Raw genomic sequence first — 16051 nt, forward strand, 5'->3', positions numbered from 1 at the left:
GGCTAGCTATAGTTAGGTAAAAGTTATCCTCCGCTCGGCCTCGACGGTGGCACCGCCCATGCTGGCCCTGCCGTAGCGGACGACGGCTAACGCTACCGGAGGAAATCAGCGGAAAAGTTCGTTCGAGCCCTGCGGAGCAGTTTTTTTCAATCGAAATCTTTCTTCTTTAGTCGGCAACTGGCCTTAAGAATGTCGTGTTGTAATTACGGAGAAAATAGAGAAAATGACCATTATTTAAGGCGTAAAGCACGAGCACGTTGAGAGTTCGTGTTGCGGAAACGCGCCTCATGCACGCGGTGTGCTCGAACGCGCGTAATTACCAGTTTCAGGTTTTGACAGCGTAAAAGTATTTTTACGTGGTTTCGTAGGTTCACTTACAGTGAATATGACGCATGCGATAGCCATTTACTTAATCGGACGCATAAATATGTTAGGGCCTGCGGTCTTTTGCGGCTTTTCTCGGACATTATAATCCTGAACACAAAACTTGCGAGTAAGCGCAGCTCATGCCTCCAATATTGAGGACGCGTCGGGAAGCAGCCGGGATAGAGGCGAAATGCAAGAGGCCCGCGGAGAGATTCTTTGTTGGTGTTCCGTAATTCTCCTCGCACGGGCGCGGTATGTTGCACCAGTCACGAGGCGCTTTTAAAGCGAAAGATGGTTCTTTATTCTGTGGCGAAATCTTTACTGGCCGCGAACTTGCGATTTCGCCGTGGCAGTGCTCCAAGGAGGCACATGACGTATATTTCATATTTCAAATATAGGCATATTTCTCTCTCGCGCTTTCTAGGCACTAATGCGCATGCGCCACTGGTAGCACCGAGCCACAGGCGTTCCGCCGCTGCGCAGCGCCTACCCGCCCCAGCCGTTTGGTATGACGTCACACCGCGTTCCTCGTCGTCGCACCCCTCGACCGAAAACCGTATAACGGACATAGCGGAATGGATGCAGCACCTCCGGGACGCCCACATCCAAACCACTAAAACCATCCGGCGCACGGTCGGACGCCCGAAATCGACAGCCTACTCTTACACCTGTGGGAAGCCCGTGAGGACCTCCTCAAACGGTGGAAGCGCCAGCGGTTCAACCGGAAACTACGTCCATGAATCAAGAAAATAACAGACGAAGCCATAAATTACGCGAACGAGCTGACGCAGCAAAATTGGGTACAGTTTTGCACCTCGCTCAGGGGTACCCTGAGTACGGCGCAGACGTGGGCCATCCTACATTGCGTGATCAAGCCCGACAAGGCGAAATCGACAACCAGTCGGACGCTTCTAGAACTCGCTCACAAGTTCCCTGGAACCGACCAGGATCTGATTGACACCCTAAAAACCAGATACTTGGGTAGCGACCCCATACGACCCTGCCTTCTAAAATACGAAGGAGAACCAAGACCAAAACTGGACGTTCCGATCACGGAGGAAGAGGTGTGTGCCGCAGCACGAGCCTCATAGCGCAACACTGCTCCCGGAATTGACGAAATCACCAATGCCATGATTAGAAACCTGAGCCCGATGCAAATTCAGGACTTGACCGAATACCTAAACGAGGAACTCTGGAGCAAGGGCCACGTACCGAATGAGTGGAAACGCGGAAATCGTGACCATTCCTAAACCCGACAAGAAGCCCACGATCGACGCCCGGCCTCCCACCTCGCCGACTTCGTGCCTCGGCAAGCTGCACGAGAGGGTCATCGAGACCCGCCTCCAACATTACATAGAGGATGGTGACCTCATCCCGCACACCATGCTTGGCTTCAGGCTGGGATTTCTGCGCAAGATGCGTTCCTAATCCTAAGGGAAGAAGTTTTCAATGGCATCCCGAAGGGAGGAGAACACCTCCTACTCGCACTCGGCCTGAAAGGGGCCCTTCGATAACATCTCTCACGAGGCCATTCTCAAGGGAATGAACGACATCAGCTGCTGGGAGCGCATCTTTAATTACGTCAAATTGTTCCTGACGGGCCGGACAGCGACCATCGGAATAGGCCAGACCCGATAGGATACTATCGACGTGTCGAACAAAGGAACACCGCAAGGGGCGATAGTCTCCCCGATTCTCTTCAATGTCGCGGTGCTAGCGCTGACCAAAGAGCTGCGGAAGATCCCGGACCTGGGTTACGCCCTGTACGCAGACGACATCACGCTCTGGGCCACCAAGGACTCCCTAGCGCGAAAAGAGGCGACCCTTCAGGAGGTTGCGACGGCCGTAGAGAGATTTGCGGCAGCGAGCGGGATGCGTTGCGCGCCCGAGAAGTCCGAGGTGATCCGGGTGCACGGAGGAGGAATCTACAAGTCCCCCGGCCCCATCGACCTCTACCTTGAGGGCCAGAGGATCACGGAAGGCAATAAGACTAGGATTTTGGGTTATTGGATCCAGAGCAACCTGAAAGCCTCCCACACCATCCAAACCCTCAGGTCTGCCACCAAACAACCAGATCTCGCGGATTATCAAACGAATTACAAGATGCCGCAAGGGCATGCGAGTAGAGGACACGCGTCGCCTCGTCCAGGCTTTTGTGATCAGCAGAGTAACGTATAGCATGCTGTATCACTACCACTCGCTAAACAAATGCGTCCAAGAACAAGTCGATGCCATCATCAGACGCGCGTACAAAACGGCCCTGGGTCTCCTTGTCACCACCTCAAACGAGTAGCGGCCCTCGAGATCCACACCTTCGCTAAGCTGTCGACGGACGCGGTTATGGCTTCCCAAAAAGCCAGACTAAGAACACGGCGGCGGGCAGAGCCATCCTCCACCGGACCTGAACGGCAAAGGAGCTCCGTGCCCTCGATGGGCAACGATCACTCCCGCCTGAGGTCAGAGGCAAGATCAAGGCGAACCCGATACCGAAGCACATGAGCCATGAACTCCATGAAGGACGACGCAAGGCTCGCGTCGACTGACAGCGCCGACAATTCAAGGGTGACCCGTACGTAACGTACGTGGACGTGGCGGCGTACCCTGCAGGGGGCCTCTTCTCGGTAGCCGCCGTGAACTTCCCTGCCTACAGGGTAGGCAGGGAAGTTCATGTCGTTACAGACTCGCAACAGGCCTGCTTTACCAACGGGCGAGCAGCGCTGCTGGCGGCTCATATTCTAGGCCCAATGCTGCAAGAATCGCATCAAATCACGTGGACGCCTGGCCACGCGGGTCTAGAGGGGAACGAAATGGGGAACGCCCTAGCTCGAGCTAATCAACCGAGCGGGGAAAGACCAATCGTTTCCTCAATCTCTGTCCTTTACCTTCGTTCCCCTGCCATCCAATTACTGCGACCGAATCGATATCCAGCGACTCAACCGCGCGATTTATCCTCCCCCTCACAGAAGGCACTGAAGAGGCAGTAGCCCTCAGACTTATTCAGACCAACACCTTTCCAAACCTACACAGATACAGTAAAATGTTTCCACATACATATCGCGGCATCTGCCCCTGGTGCGGCGACACACACCCTACACTATTTCACATCTCGGGGGGGGGGGGGGGGTGCGACACATAACCTTAACACATAAAGACGCCTAGCACGCTATTTGAGCGGTGGGAGGTACAGTTGACCGGCGATACCCTGGCGGGACAAGATACTCTCGTCCAGCAAGTACGTCGAGCAGCCATGGCCAGTGGAGTCCTGGAATGAGTACACCAGCCACTCGACCTCAAGAGCAACGACCTCGATGGTCCAAATAAATGTTTTTTTTTTCTCTCTCTCTCTCGTCGTTGCGCTGGCCTCCGCTCGTTTCGCCAGCTGCGTCGCATGCCTGATAACATGTCGGAGGATTGAAAAGGAGAGCTCGCGTGCGCCGCAACCACAGTTGAGGCGGCAGTATGGACAGCGACAATTTTGATAAGCAGGAGGAGGCCTGGAATCGACATCGGAAGGAGATGAAGAAGAAACGAATCGCCCAGGAAACAGACGAACAGCGCGCCGAACGACTGGCTAAACGCCGCTACATAGTGTTAGATACGGGACCTTTTCCTGAGACTCCTTCGAGTTCACCAGACCACATCTAATCACGCCACAGCTAATTGAGGAGCGCAGAAGCACATTTACCCCGTTCCCGAGGCGCGGCACATGCAAACGAGTTGGTGTCCCCAATCTCGTGCGCCGCAGGTGAAACAAATTACTGCTTGACTCTTCCCGAAAATGTAGCGGGAGCCTGGCACGGTTCCAGCTAACGCAGGTCCCGAGCAAAGCTGCTTTGCAGCACTGAAACGTCGCCCCCATCCGCCTATTGTGACGGCGCTTGCAAGCCGGGAAGGCAATACCGCAGAAAGAGGTAAGCCCGCGGACAATTGGGGCCCAAGGAGCGACCCTCGGCGTCGGGTGTGACACAATCGCACGGGCGCCTACCATTGGTCAAAAATGACGCCACCTGAGCGGGCTCGCCGATTGGCCAAACGTGACGTGACTTCGAGACACCGACGGGGTTAAAAGCCATAACCGCGATCAGCAAGACAGGATTTCCTCATACATCTCTTTCGAGCTTCTTGCCACGGGCGGCAGCGTCCGAGTTGCTGCCGGCCCGTAATTACTTTATGACTGTTAATTTCTTTGTACTCTCACTGTAAACAATGTAAATAAACCTCCAGTTTTCATCTCAAAGTCCTGCTCAACCTCGGCCAACTCCCGCACCCAACGGCAAGGTCCAAAATCTGGGGGACAGCAATTGGGATTGTGCTCCAGATCCAACAACTGGTTGACAGCGGTGGGATCGTCCTCAAATCCAACAATAGCTAGACAACCAGCATAACCTGGACTTGCAATCAAAATTAACCAAGGCTAACCACGATATGCCTTAGCTTTCGCTACGTATATCCTGGCATAGCCGAGCTAAGCCACTGCCAATTTTTTCGTTGCGGGGTGCTTTGGTAATCGCGACGATGGATCTTTTTTTAACAAGTACTGCTCCAGGATGGCACATGTAACGGCTAACAGAGGCCTCTGGAGAATACGTGACATTACAAGTGTTCCCGTTGCTGCTTTGGTGCCCTGGAAGCGCCGTCAATAAGACGAAATAATGGCACGTCGTTATAACTAGTAAATAAAGTCTAATAAAGAAATACAATCATGTCGAGGCGCCAACTTCTGGCGCAGCGCTACCGCGCCCGCGCGAGAATTACGAAACACCAACGAGGAATTTACCGGCGCATGCACAACTACGATCAAAGTGCACGTTAAACATCCACAGGCGACCTAAATAAATTTATCCGGAGCCATCCACTACGACCTCCCTCGTAGCTTTAGTCGCTTCGGGACGTTAAAAACGTTAATCACCACAAACCAAATCAATACATGCGGACTTACATTCGAAGCTAAACGATTGCATCCGTAAGTCATATGAGCCTTGCAAAAGCGTCGAGAATGTGCTAACTTCTGGTGGAGCTCAAAACATAGCATGAAAAAGTCGCTTTTATGTCACAGGCCAACTGCAGATGCGTACACTCTCGCCGCAAGACGAAACTACATGAAACAAAGAGAGCACATTAAAAAAAAAGTCAACTTAAACGCGCTAAAAGCACGCACAGCATGAACACACACTTTTTCGAAGCGGTAGGCGTGAACTAGGCGCAAAAGAAGAGGTTGGGAGGAACCGTGGCACTTCACAAAGGCGTGCGTTTTTTGCCACTTCCTCGAAGTCAGCCGGCCTGATCCTATGTACCCACACCTTTCTTTGTGCGTTGCGCTCGCCGGATGGTAAAGAAAGAAGCCTTTTGCCGTCGCTGTGTCGGTTGCGTCAACCGAAGGCGCAACAGCACGGCATCACAATTAAGTTATCTTCCCTCACACATTCGATTTGTTCCGCTAACGCACTCGATCAGTCCATTTGTGCGTACTTTCGTGGCGCTGGGCCAACCATGGGGCCAACGGGCCAACAATGGTGGTCGGAGCGCGCTGGAATGAAAAAAAAGATATACGGAAGCGCGGCGCCTACTTCCACGTGACACAGCTTGGCCAATGGGGAAGCGGATGAAACTTGGGCGACATGAGGCGTGGAGGAGGAAACGTCGGGGAGAGCGGGGTGGCGGAAAGCTCGCTGAGAATCGCACTGCGGCTCGCTGGGAATCGACAACCGCATTTGCCCTATGTTTAGCCAATTGTTAAGCGCGTCGTAGGCACCCAAAGGCGGAAGTCGTAGCGTGAGCTGCGCGCCACGGTTACATTTAGTAGGCGGAGCGTTGTGGGCAGCATTGAAGAAGAAACGGGCGCACAGTGAAGGCCGTGTTTGGCTGCCAAGAACTCCGCGTCTGTTGAACGCAGTGAAATACTTTTTGCGGCAATGTATTTCTGAAATAGCCTATTTTCACGTCATATGCCTCTCTCCATTTCGAGAAAAAGTGGTTCAGGGCCTCTCTAAGACGAACTTGGTTAAACCGAATACTCGCATACAGCGAACAGCATGGAAACGTTTGTTTGGTTTTCCATAGACTTTCCATAGACTTTCCTAGGACGAACTGCCTCAGACGTACTTTTCGGTTAAGATGAGCATTCGGTGTGGCCGCCACCGCTACCGGTCCGAGAGCACGCTCATCGAGGCACCCAACTGGATGCCTGCAACGCACATCGCCCATGGACAGAGGCGAAAACGCACACTTTTATTTGCGACGCGCGACCAAGTTGGTCGCAAAGCGACCAGTCGCAAATGGTCGCAAACGGTCGCCTTTCTTGAAAAGCGACCAATTAGCACTATAGCGTACTAGAAAACGGTTGAGTGGGGCGAGCGGCCGAGGCAGCGCAAGCTTTGCAGTGAGGCGAGCGACGACGAAAAATACTGCATCAGCGCTGCGATCGAAGTGGATTGGGCCGCACCAAAGTCGCGCCGTTGGAAACTGCTGGCGATACTTCTCGGAATGGTCATTCGTACAACTTCGCGCGCTGTTATATGCTTTCAGACCACTCAAACGGTGTTTATAATTGCATATGGCATGTATTTATGCCTTAGGAATAGATGCCTTTCTCTATCTTATTTATTTCATTCCAACATTTTTAATGCCGCTCGGTGATTGTGGGTACTGCATTGCGGCCGCAGTGTCGGCCTCGATTCTAATACAGTGAAAGCTCGTTAATTCGAACTTCAATAATTCGAATTTATGGATAATTCGAACTGTACGATTTGGTCCGGCCAAGCTCCATAGAAGTCTATGTATAAAAAAGTCCGTTAATTCGAACGCGAGAAGGTTCCCTCACGGATAATTCGAACTACGCTCGCCTGGCACACGGCCAGAGAAACGCGCCTACTGCTTACACACAAGGCTGTATTGCCTTGTTCTCTCCGAACGGCGAGAGAAGGCAAAATCGGACAAAAATCTAACCGACGCGGGGTCAGCCAGAAGGCAACGGCGGCTGCCGCCTCTCCGTTCTACGTAACCTCCGAGACTTCTTGCCCGTTGCGAATCTCGGAGGCTTTGCAAATCTTGTACAGCTGCTAATAGAGAGTTTTAGAATAGGGGCCCCAAACGTTTTGGGGCCCCAAAGAAATAGCGTCGAAGCCACTGCGCATGCGCGAGACGCAAACTGCGTTTGGGTTTTGCGTTGGGAACGCTATTTCACCGATTTAGCGGGAGCTCAAATAGCGTTCCCAAAAGCTTTGCGTCAACAAACATGGCGGCACCCATCGAAGCGACGGCTCTGACCTAGCACCAAACTGGGTTCGATTCGCGGTAACGCGTGAAGTTCGCAAGCTAGGAGAAGTGACTGCGGTTATCGCTTTCTCTCAACTAGCGTGTGTTATGAAGATTGACTCATTAGACGCCGCGGATTTCGAATTCGATTGTGGATTTTATGGCTCGTAGGCCTAACACGGCTAAGCTTGGCCGGTGAAGGCTAGTAAAGTTGGTTTGCTCAAAACTAAACGTAACTAATTGTTTGCTACTTACAGAATAGCCTCTAAATTGTAATTAAATGCGAATACACGAAAGCCAAAATTATTATTCCTATCATAAAATGGTATATTTTATTTAATTATTTCTAATAGCTTTTCTTTGACGCCGTAGTGGCGCTGTCAACGCAAGACGCTATCCGCAAACGTAAAACCCTATTCTAAAACTCTTCACTCCTACGTGCCCCAACGTTAACACCCGCAAAGCTCTTTGGGGCCCCAAACTATAGGGGCCCCTATTCTAAAACTCCCTAATGTTGTGCGGAGATGGCACGGCGAGCTCCGAAACACAGCGAATCAAGTACGTCGCAGCTGCGCTTGCAATCAAGAACCAACGAATCAGGGCCTTCGCCACCTTCACATGTTCAGCGTCTTTGTCTCGGCAGTCTTCATCGGTTGTGCACTTCTGTTGTCAGCTTAGGAGGTATGGGCCGTCGCGATTCATTGTGATGGCGTTAAGCCTCGGCTAACGTTCGTTTCGGTGGACATAGGTGGTGTGGCACAGGCGGACCCAGAGCTTCGACTTGAAGATGGCGTGTGCCCGCGGCACGCGCCATCACTTTCTGACACGCCAAATTTCTGACATTCCCTACTGCTTCCAAATCGCAGTGTACTGTTGCCCTCCTTCACTTTCGTTAGTTCGAACTTTCGTTAATTCGAACTGAAGCGGCTTCCCCTTGCGGTTCGAATTAACGAGCTTTTACTGTATATGTAATTTATATCTTTTTATAGGTTATTGTACGGTTCCCTTTGGAGAACAAATATTTTTCTTGTTCTTCAAGCAGCATGCATCTTTCGCGTGTATTTTTGCGCGTATAGTTTTCCATCAGTATACTATAGGCCTTGCGAAACGCGAACAGAGAAACATATGTAAATTAAGTTAACTTCCTGCTTGCCGCTTCAAAAAAAATAAAACAGAGAAACATATGTAAATTAAGTTAACTTTCTGCTTGCCGCTTCAAAGAAATAAAACATATCTGCCCCATCCGGCGCCTTATACTCATATTTACGGGAAGTATTACAGAAAAAAAAAACTGCAGTGCAACATTCCATTCACGTTTGCGCCATAATTCCTCGCATAAAAGACTGTGGAGTAAAATTGATACGGGTTCTTGTACTGCGGTCAGACCTCGGGCGCCGAAAACAGTCTTATGTAGCCATCATATAATCTAATCTTTGGCTCGTAAGCCGTGTGAAATATTTTGTCCAGTTCACGCTTAACAAGAACAAAGAAGAAAGAAAAGAAGCGGCGCAGTAGCCTAATTAGTCGCTACATAGTGGATATGGGATTGCGCTGTTGAACACTAGCTCACGGGTTCAAACCAGGTCGCGGAATTCGATGGGAACGAAATGGAAGAACACTCGCATACTTCTGTTTATGTGCACGTTAAAGAACCTCAAATGGTGAGAACTGAACTGGGGGCTTCATAACCATATCGCCAAACGTAAAACGCCAGAGTTTATTTAAGAAAAAAAAAAAGAAAAAAAGAAGGTTTTTTTATGGGTGTAAACGAATCAAACTATTATCGAGTCTGATTTCTGAGAAAAACGTATTACGCTTATCTTTAATTTATACCTAAATGAAACGCCGTTCCTAACTGTACGTTCGTTCAACTATGAGCAGCTTCCGCATTATGAACGGCTACTTCCAGTAATCCGGCGCACTATCATAGGGGCAACAATGAAGCAATTAAAGGAACGACATGCCTCACACACACACGTAGCGATATTCGTAGATCTGATGTGTTCGTTGAAGAAGGCAAGTGTGGTACCACATTGGGCACCCAGTTTTAATATGTTGCAGTCTTGCAGACAAAGTGAGACTGGAAAAAAAAAAAAATGTCTTGCCTGAATCAAGTTAGCAGATTTACAGGCTGCCCTAAAACAGGGCGTTTATATTGAATGAGAGCTAGGAACTTGTTCAGCAGAACCAATTAGCACCCGTTCATTAATTACCTCAGGAACTGGTGTGCCTCTACGCAACAGCCACGACTCTCCAGCAGCACAATAATTCGGAATAAGAGTCCTCACTTGCATCGGCCCCTCAACTTTGAGATTTCAAAAGTGCTGTTATTTGTTACATTCGAACTCAAATGGCTATTCAATAAATTTTAGCAGTGAATTCTGAAGTAAAATACGATCGAATGGTAAATACCATTCGATTAGACTAAATGTTTCTACTTCATTTCGCCTGCTGGCACGTTGAAGGAGATCGCCAGACAAGCCACGGAGATTACTTTGGGAAAGACTTCCCGGTCTCCCCGATTCAGTTTGAGTACATAGGCAATATCTTCACCTTGGGTTGGTGCAGGTTTTTTTTAAAACGAGCATGCTTATCCCGGTCGGGGAGTTTTCACTGTTGCAGTCGGTGCATTTAGAATATTTGACCCAGGCACGTACCTAAGAGGGGGACCGGGGGGGCCGAGCCCCCCCCCCCCCCGAAATTACGTGGCTTACCCCCCCTCCCATCCGCCCCACGCCACCATTCCCTACACATTCCTAAAGCGCCGACAAATCAATCTACTCGGCGGTCAATATTTTGCTGCCTTTTACAGCGAAAGCAGTGTATGACCAACTTCCGTAGTTTTTTTTTTTTTTTTTCGGCGTCCGTTACCAGAAAAACTCATCATGTGGGCCGATCCTGGTGATGTGCAAGAAGGGTCCAAGACCAATGGCACATACCCCTCTGGACTCGGTAACCTATAACGCACCCTTCAGAATATTCGGGATGGGCCCACGTATGGGGAGTGCTTAACACCTACTTCACCTCCACCGCGTGTCGGCCCGGCATTGCAATATCTTCGGGATCGGCTTACGTATGGGGAGTTCTTAATTGCTGTTTCACCTTCACCGCGTTTCGGCCCGGCATTCCACTACCTTCGGGACGGACCCACGTATGGGGATTGCTTAACGCCTCCTTCACCTCCGCCGCGGGTGGGCCCGGTATTGCAATATCTTCGGGATCGGCCTAGGTACGGGGAGTTCTTAATGCCTGCTTCATCTCCGCGGCGGGTCGGCCCAATATTGCACTATCTTCAGGCCGACCCGCTGTGGAGGTGAAACACTTTGCTATTCGTTTGAGAGGTGTGACTATGATCAGCTTTCGTTGCCATTTCATCTTCACAGAGTGCAACTGTTGTCAAGTTTTTCACTCCTTTTAGATAGCGGTAGTTATAGGCTTCTCCTGCGGTGTGGAGGCCAGTTTTCTCATCGATTCTGTGCCAGCGCGATTAACTCATGATGAATTCAGTTGTCACTATCTATTGTAGCAGGCAGGGCGTAGTTGTTTGTTTTAATTATAATATTTTATTTTATTTTAAATGCCCAACACAATTTTTATGTCACCATCTATTCAACGATCACGCGCGTCGCTGTTGCTACGTTAGTTCAACCTTCTTTGTTTAGAATGATCCAGGGTCCAGGAAAGGCACTCGGTTCATAGCAACGTTTTTTTGGTTCATAGTCAGCTGGTCTGCATGTTAGTGGAACGAGTTGTGGCCGGAGAAAACGCCAGTTGCGTTTAACTTTTCCTATTATTTCCTCGAGTGACGACTCGCTGCGACAATGGCAGATCCTCGGAACCATATATCGGCGATATGGTTTAGATAACGGGAAAATAAAATATTGCGAAACAGCGTCGGTTATCAGACCCTGCAATAACCGTTCAACCCATAAGCAATATGACTGTCACCCCTTACCTCGTCTGGCTTTTCCCTAATTGTACAGCGCTGTTCGTGCAAAATTGGCAACTGGAAACAAGAGTCGCAAGGGGATTAGAAATTAAGCGATCTACTAAGGGAGAAAGCGAAGGTAACAGCCAAACAGGGAGGAAAAGCGGAAATTGTTTGCGAAAGTATTTATGGATCAGCATCTTGTTATTTAAAAAGGAAGTAGAGAAAACGCCGCCGGAAGTGGAGAAAAATTCCGTGTGTTTTGAATGACTCTTCTACAGTCATCAATCGAGCCGCCTGACGTAGCTACTTCCCTGCTGTGCTAATGGGGGTGTTTTTTTAACCGTCCGCGGTAGGCGCAGTACGTCTCGAACCGCAGCGTACTGGGCTCTACGCGGTTGTGCGGGACAGGTGACCACGCATCGTTACGCAACTTCCCAAATAACAACACGAGTCGGTTTTGACACTTGGTAAAGCAGTAAAGGAGGGATCCAAAAGAACTGTGATTGCTCCGCAAATATACATTTCTATAATTCATCAAGAGCTGATTCAAAAAAACGTTACTAGAAATCTCTATTTTGCACTTACGCTGGTTAACTTGTTCTTGGCAATTGGTTCTTCCTGCGCATCTGTCATGCGCGAGTCCATTTCATGTGGTTCTTTGTTTACCAAGTAAAGAAGAAGTGTATCTCATAGGCGTACCTGTGAATACACGTCATTTCAATTCCCTTTTGCGGGCTTACGCGTCTTTATGGCGAATGGTGGGCATTATGCATATTTGTACTTGTAAAGGTACCCTCTCCCTCATTTGCATAGAAAAGTTACGTTGGGTAAGGCTCCCCCCCCCCCCCCCCGAAAAAAAGATCTTTGACCATTTTTATCTTGCATATATATATGGTGGATGTATATGTACTCTTAGAAGGCTTCTGTTGCAAAGATCACGTGTCACTTTTAGAAAACAGTGTCAAAAATAGCAGTTAAGAAAATTATGAGGTTTTACGTGCCGAAACCACTATACGATTGTGAGCCACGCCGTAGTGGACGACTCCGGAAATTTTGACCACCTAAGGTTCATTAACGTGCACCTAAATCTAAGTATACGGGTGTTTTCGCCCCCATCGAAATGCGGCCGCCGTGGCCGGGATTCGATCCCGCGACCTCGTGCTCAGCAGCCCAACACCATAGCCACTGAGCAACCACGGTGGGTGATAACAGCAGTTGACCTGGCTAAAACTACAATTGGTACCGGTCGACAAGAGTCGCGGGCGCACCAAAGCAAGTAAAATTTACCGAGAAGTGCTCATTGATCATCTGCATCTCTTTGCGCCATGCAGTTAATAAACTTGATTTATTTTACTGGAATAGTGTTATCTTTGATCATTGTCCCTGATCAATATTCCACCAAGAAGCGCGCGTAAAATGACGCGATATCTGTCTTACGTAGCTTCATGCTGCAGATAGCGTGGCTTATGTGGCAAAAATTACGTGTTACTTTTCGAAAACTTAAAAATAGCAGCTCACCTGGCTAGAAGTATATACAGGGTGTTCCAGCGAACGCTTCCAAAATTTTTAAAAGTTGCGTGTGGCAGATGGCTCAATTCTAGTTTATGAGCAGGTCGACTCGAAGCGGCGGGCACTACTCATTCATTCATTCATTCATTCATTCATTCATTCATTCATTCATTCATTCATTCATTCATTCATTCATTCATTCATTCATTCACAAAACTTTATTAGTGTCCTGAAGCCCGGTCTTTTCAGACCGAGGCGGGCAGCGTCCACGTCGGCATCGCCAGGCCGAGCCTTATGGCGTCATCGTGGACCCTCTGGACAGCCCGTAGCTGATCTTGATATGAAGAGCTTGTTATCAACTTGTGCCAGTAAAGCCATTTTTCTTCGGGGTCGGCGAGAGTCGCGGGACAGCCCGCCAGCATGTGTCTGATGTCAATGATGCCATCGCACACGTACGTTACATTCTTTCCTAATTTCTCTTTCTGGGTGAATTTTATTTATGAAATGCGGAGTGGGATACGTCCCGGTTTGCAGTAAACGTAGCGTCACTGCCTGAGCCCTGTTAAATTTTACGTGTGGCAGAGGGAATAGCCTACGCCCCAAGTAGTAATATTTAGTGATGTCGCTGTAAGTTAGTAACTGACACTACTCGCACAACAAATTAAAATGCAAGTTCGACCAATTAACACGAATTCACTAATTAACTTTCTAGCTAATTATCTCATGACCCATATTGCAATTTATAAATTCTAGCAGTGGACTTCGCAAGGTTGTGTGCTTCAGTGCATGAAACGACGTTTTGTTAACAAATTAACTGGAACGCCAATGCATTTCTCCGCAAAGTTCGGGAATTTATACCTCGAAACTGGTGTCATCTTGAAAATTCGTTCCAAGTGGATCCGCCTTACGAACTCCACGGCTACAATTTGCAAATTGCAATAGGACCACAATGTATTTAGTTAAAAACTTAATTGGTGAATGTTTATTAGTTAGTCGATTTTGCATCTCAATTTTTTGTGCAAGTAATGTCCGCTGCTTCGAGTAGACGAGTAGTAGCTCATGAAATAGAATTGCGATATCTGCCACTGGCAACCTTTAGATATTTTTAAAAGTGTTCGCTGAAACACGTACCCTGTATGTGGCCTCTATAGTATGTACAATTGGTACTGGCCGACAAGAGTCGCGGGCGCACCAAAGCAAGTAAAACCATAAAATTTACTACACCGACTTTCTGCGCTGATGATGATGAAAAACTTTTATTCAATATCATTCATTTGGTTTTTTTTTTAAAAAAAAAACCTTTCTAGGAGTCGGCCAGTATCCCTTGGGAGCTGGCGGCTGCCTGAGCTTGAGTGATGATCGCCCGTTGAGCTTCTAGGTCTGAGCTGCGCATCAAAGCCTCCCAGGTGTCTGTTGTGCGTGTGCCGTCTGAAATCTGTGGACACGTCCGTAGCATGTGGCTCATGCTTGGCGGGTTTTCATAATGTTTGCATTTAGCTTCAAATTGGCCTAGGTAGAGTTTAATAAGCAGTAGCGGATTTGGGCAAGTTCCAACCTACAATTTGCGCCAGATCGACTCTTCCTTTTTTTGCCGAGTTTGCGACCCGCATCTGGGTATTCCTTCCTAATTAATATATACTATTGTGTTCGCGATGCTCTCCTTTTCTGACTATATGCCTTCTGTGGAAGGGGGGATTGAGCTTGTTCGGACAGCAATTAAGTCGTCGGGCGAGCTCGTTGGCTCCTTCATTGACCCTGAGAGCCTGGTGTGCCGGAGTCCAGATTAGTAAAACCTGGTGCTACGTTGGGTTGTTTTTGAGGATTCTGACCGGCTCAGCCTCTATGGGCTCAGCTGAGGCGCGTCCGCGTCTGCGCAACTAACGCGCGCTCGCTAGCAGACGACGCACTTGACAACTAAAGCAAAATTGAAGTCGTCATGTTGCATAACCCATGCTTCATATATGCCTACGGAGTAAAAAGGTGTCAATATGACTTTGAAGTTGAAATAAAGCACCATTATACGAGCGTACTTGTGCAATAAGTCTCAGCGCCCGCAGTGAAATTGCATTGAATATGCCGCGAAGCGCGTCTCCACTCCAATTCAGTTCGCTCGCAGCGCCCTCGCACAATTTTTCCACGCGCGGCGCCTCAGCGGGAGAGCGCCGTTCGGCCGACTCGCGATCATAGCAAAGTTTGTTCTTTATTAACCGTGTTATTATTGGCCGCCACTCCTGCGACCCGGTCGTAGGAGTGGAAAGGGGGGGGTAACCGTTATAGTGCCCTGGTCGTACGAACGGTTAGGGCCCGAAAGCGTTAGGTTCACCCAAATAGACGCTAAATAATGGTTTGGCTTGGCTCCGTATATTATTTTTAAATAGGTGGCGCTAAAGCGATTAACGCGACGATCGAGCCCTGAATCTGTGCTTCCGTTCTGCCCGTGCGGTCTTCGCCTGTGTCAGTGGCTGTGGAGAAGTGATTGTAGCTGTTTGATGTCGTTAAATGTGAGAGCTTGTGGCGAAGTGATTGAGTATGGCCGTAGTAGTTCTGCCCATGTAGTGTTTTGCGGACTTCACCTGTGCCTGTGACTGATCGTGTTGCCCAATAGCTTTGTGGAAAGCGACGTGGTTTGTGTGGATGTCATCGCAGCGTTTGCCAGCTCCTGGGTGGCCCGTGTGCCAGTTATTGATGGCGTTGCCCAGTAGCTTTGCGGAAGTTGATGTACCTTGTGTGGATTTCGTTGCCGCTTATGACTGCCTTAATTATAGGTGGTCACGCTGCCTTTTGAAGCGTGTCCGAGCGCGAGAAACTTCAACGATGTTTTTGTAAACAACGTCGACGTCTCGAAATGTTAGCTAGAAATCAACCAGCAGCAAGCCAAGTCTTTATTTTGTGGTTTTTCGAGCTTATGCTCATTCGAGCAGCAGTAGAACAAAAGGTCCGTTACATAATGTCAGTTCCATAAAATCAGCTTTGTCGCAATACAGTCATGTT

The sequence above is a fragment of the Dermacentor albipictus genome, chromosome 1 (assembly GCF_038994185.2).
Source record: "Dermacentor albipictus isolate Rhodes 1998 colony chromosome 1, USDA_Dalb.pri_finalv2, whole genome shotgun sequence".
Lineage (NCBI taxonomy): Eukaryota > Metazoa > Arthropoda > Arachnida > Ixodida > Ixodidae > Dermacentor > Dermacentor albipictus.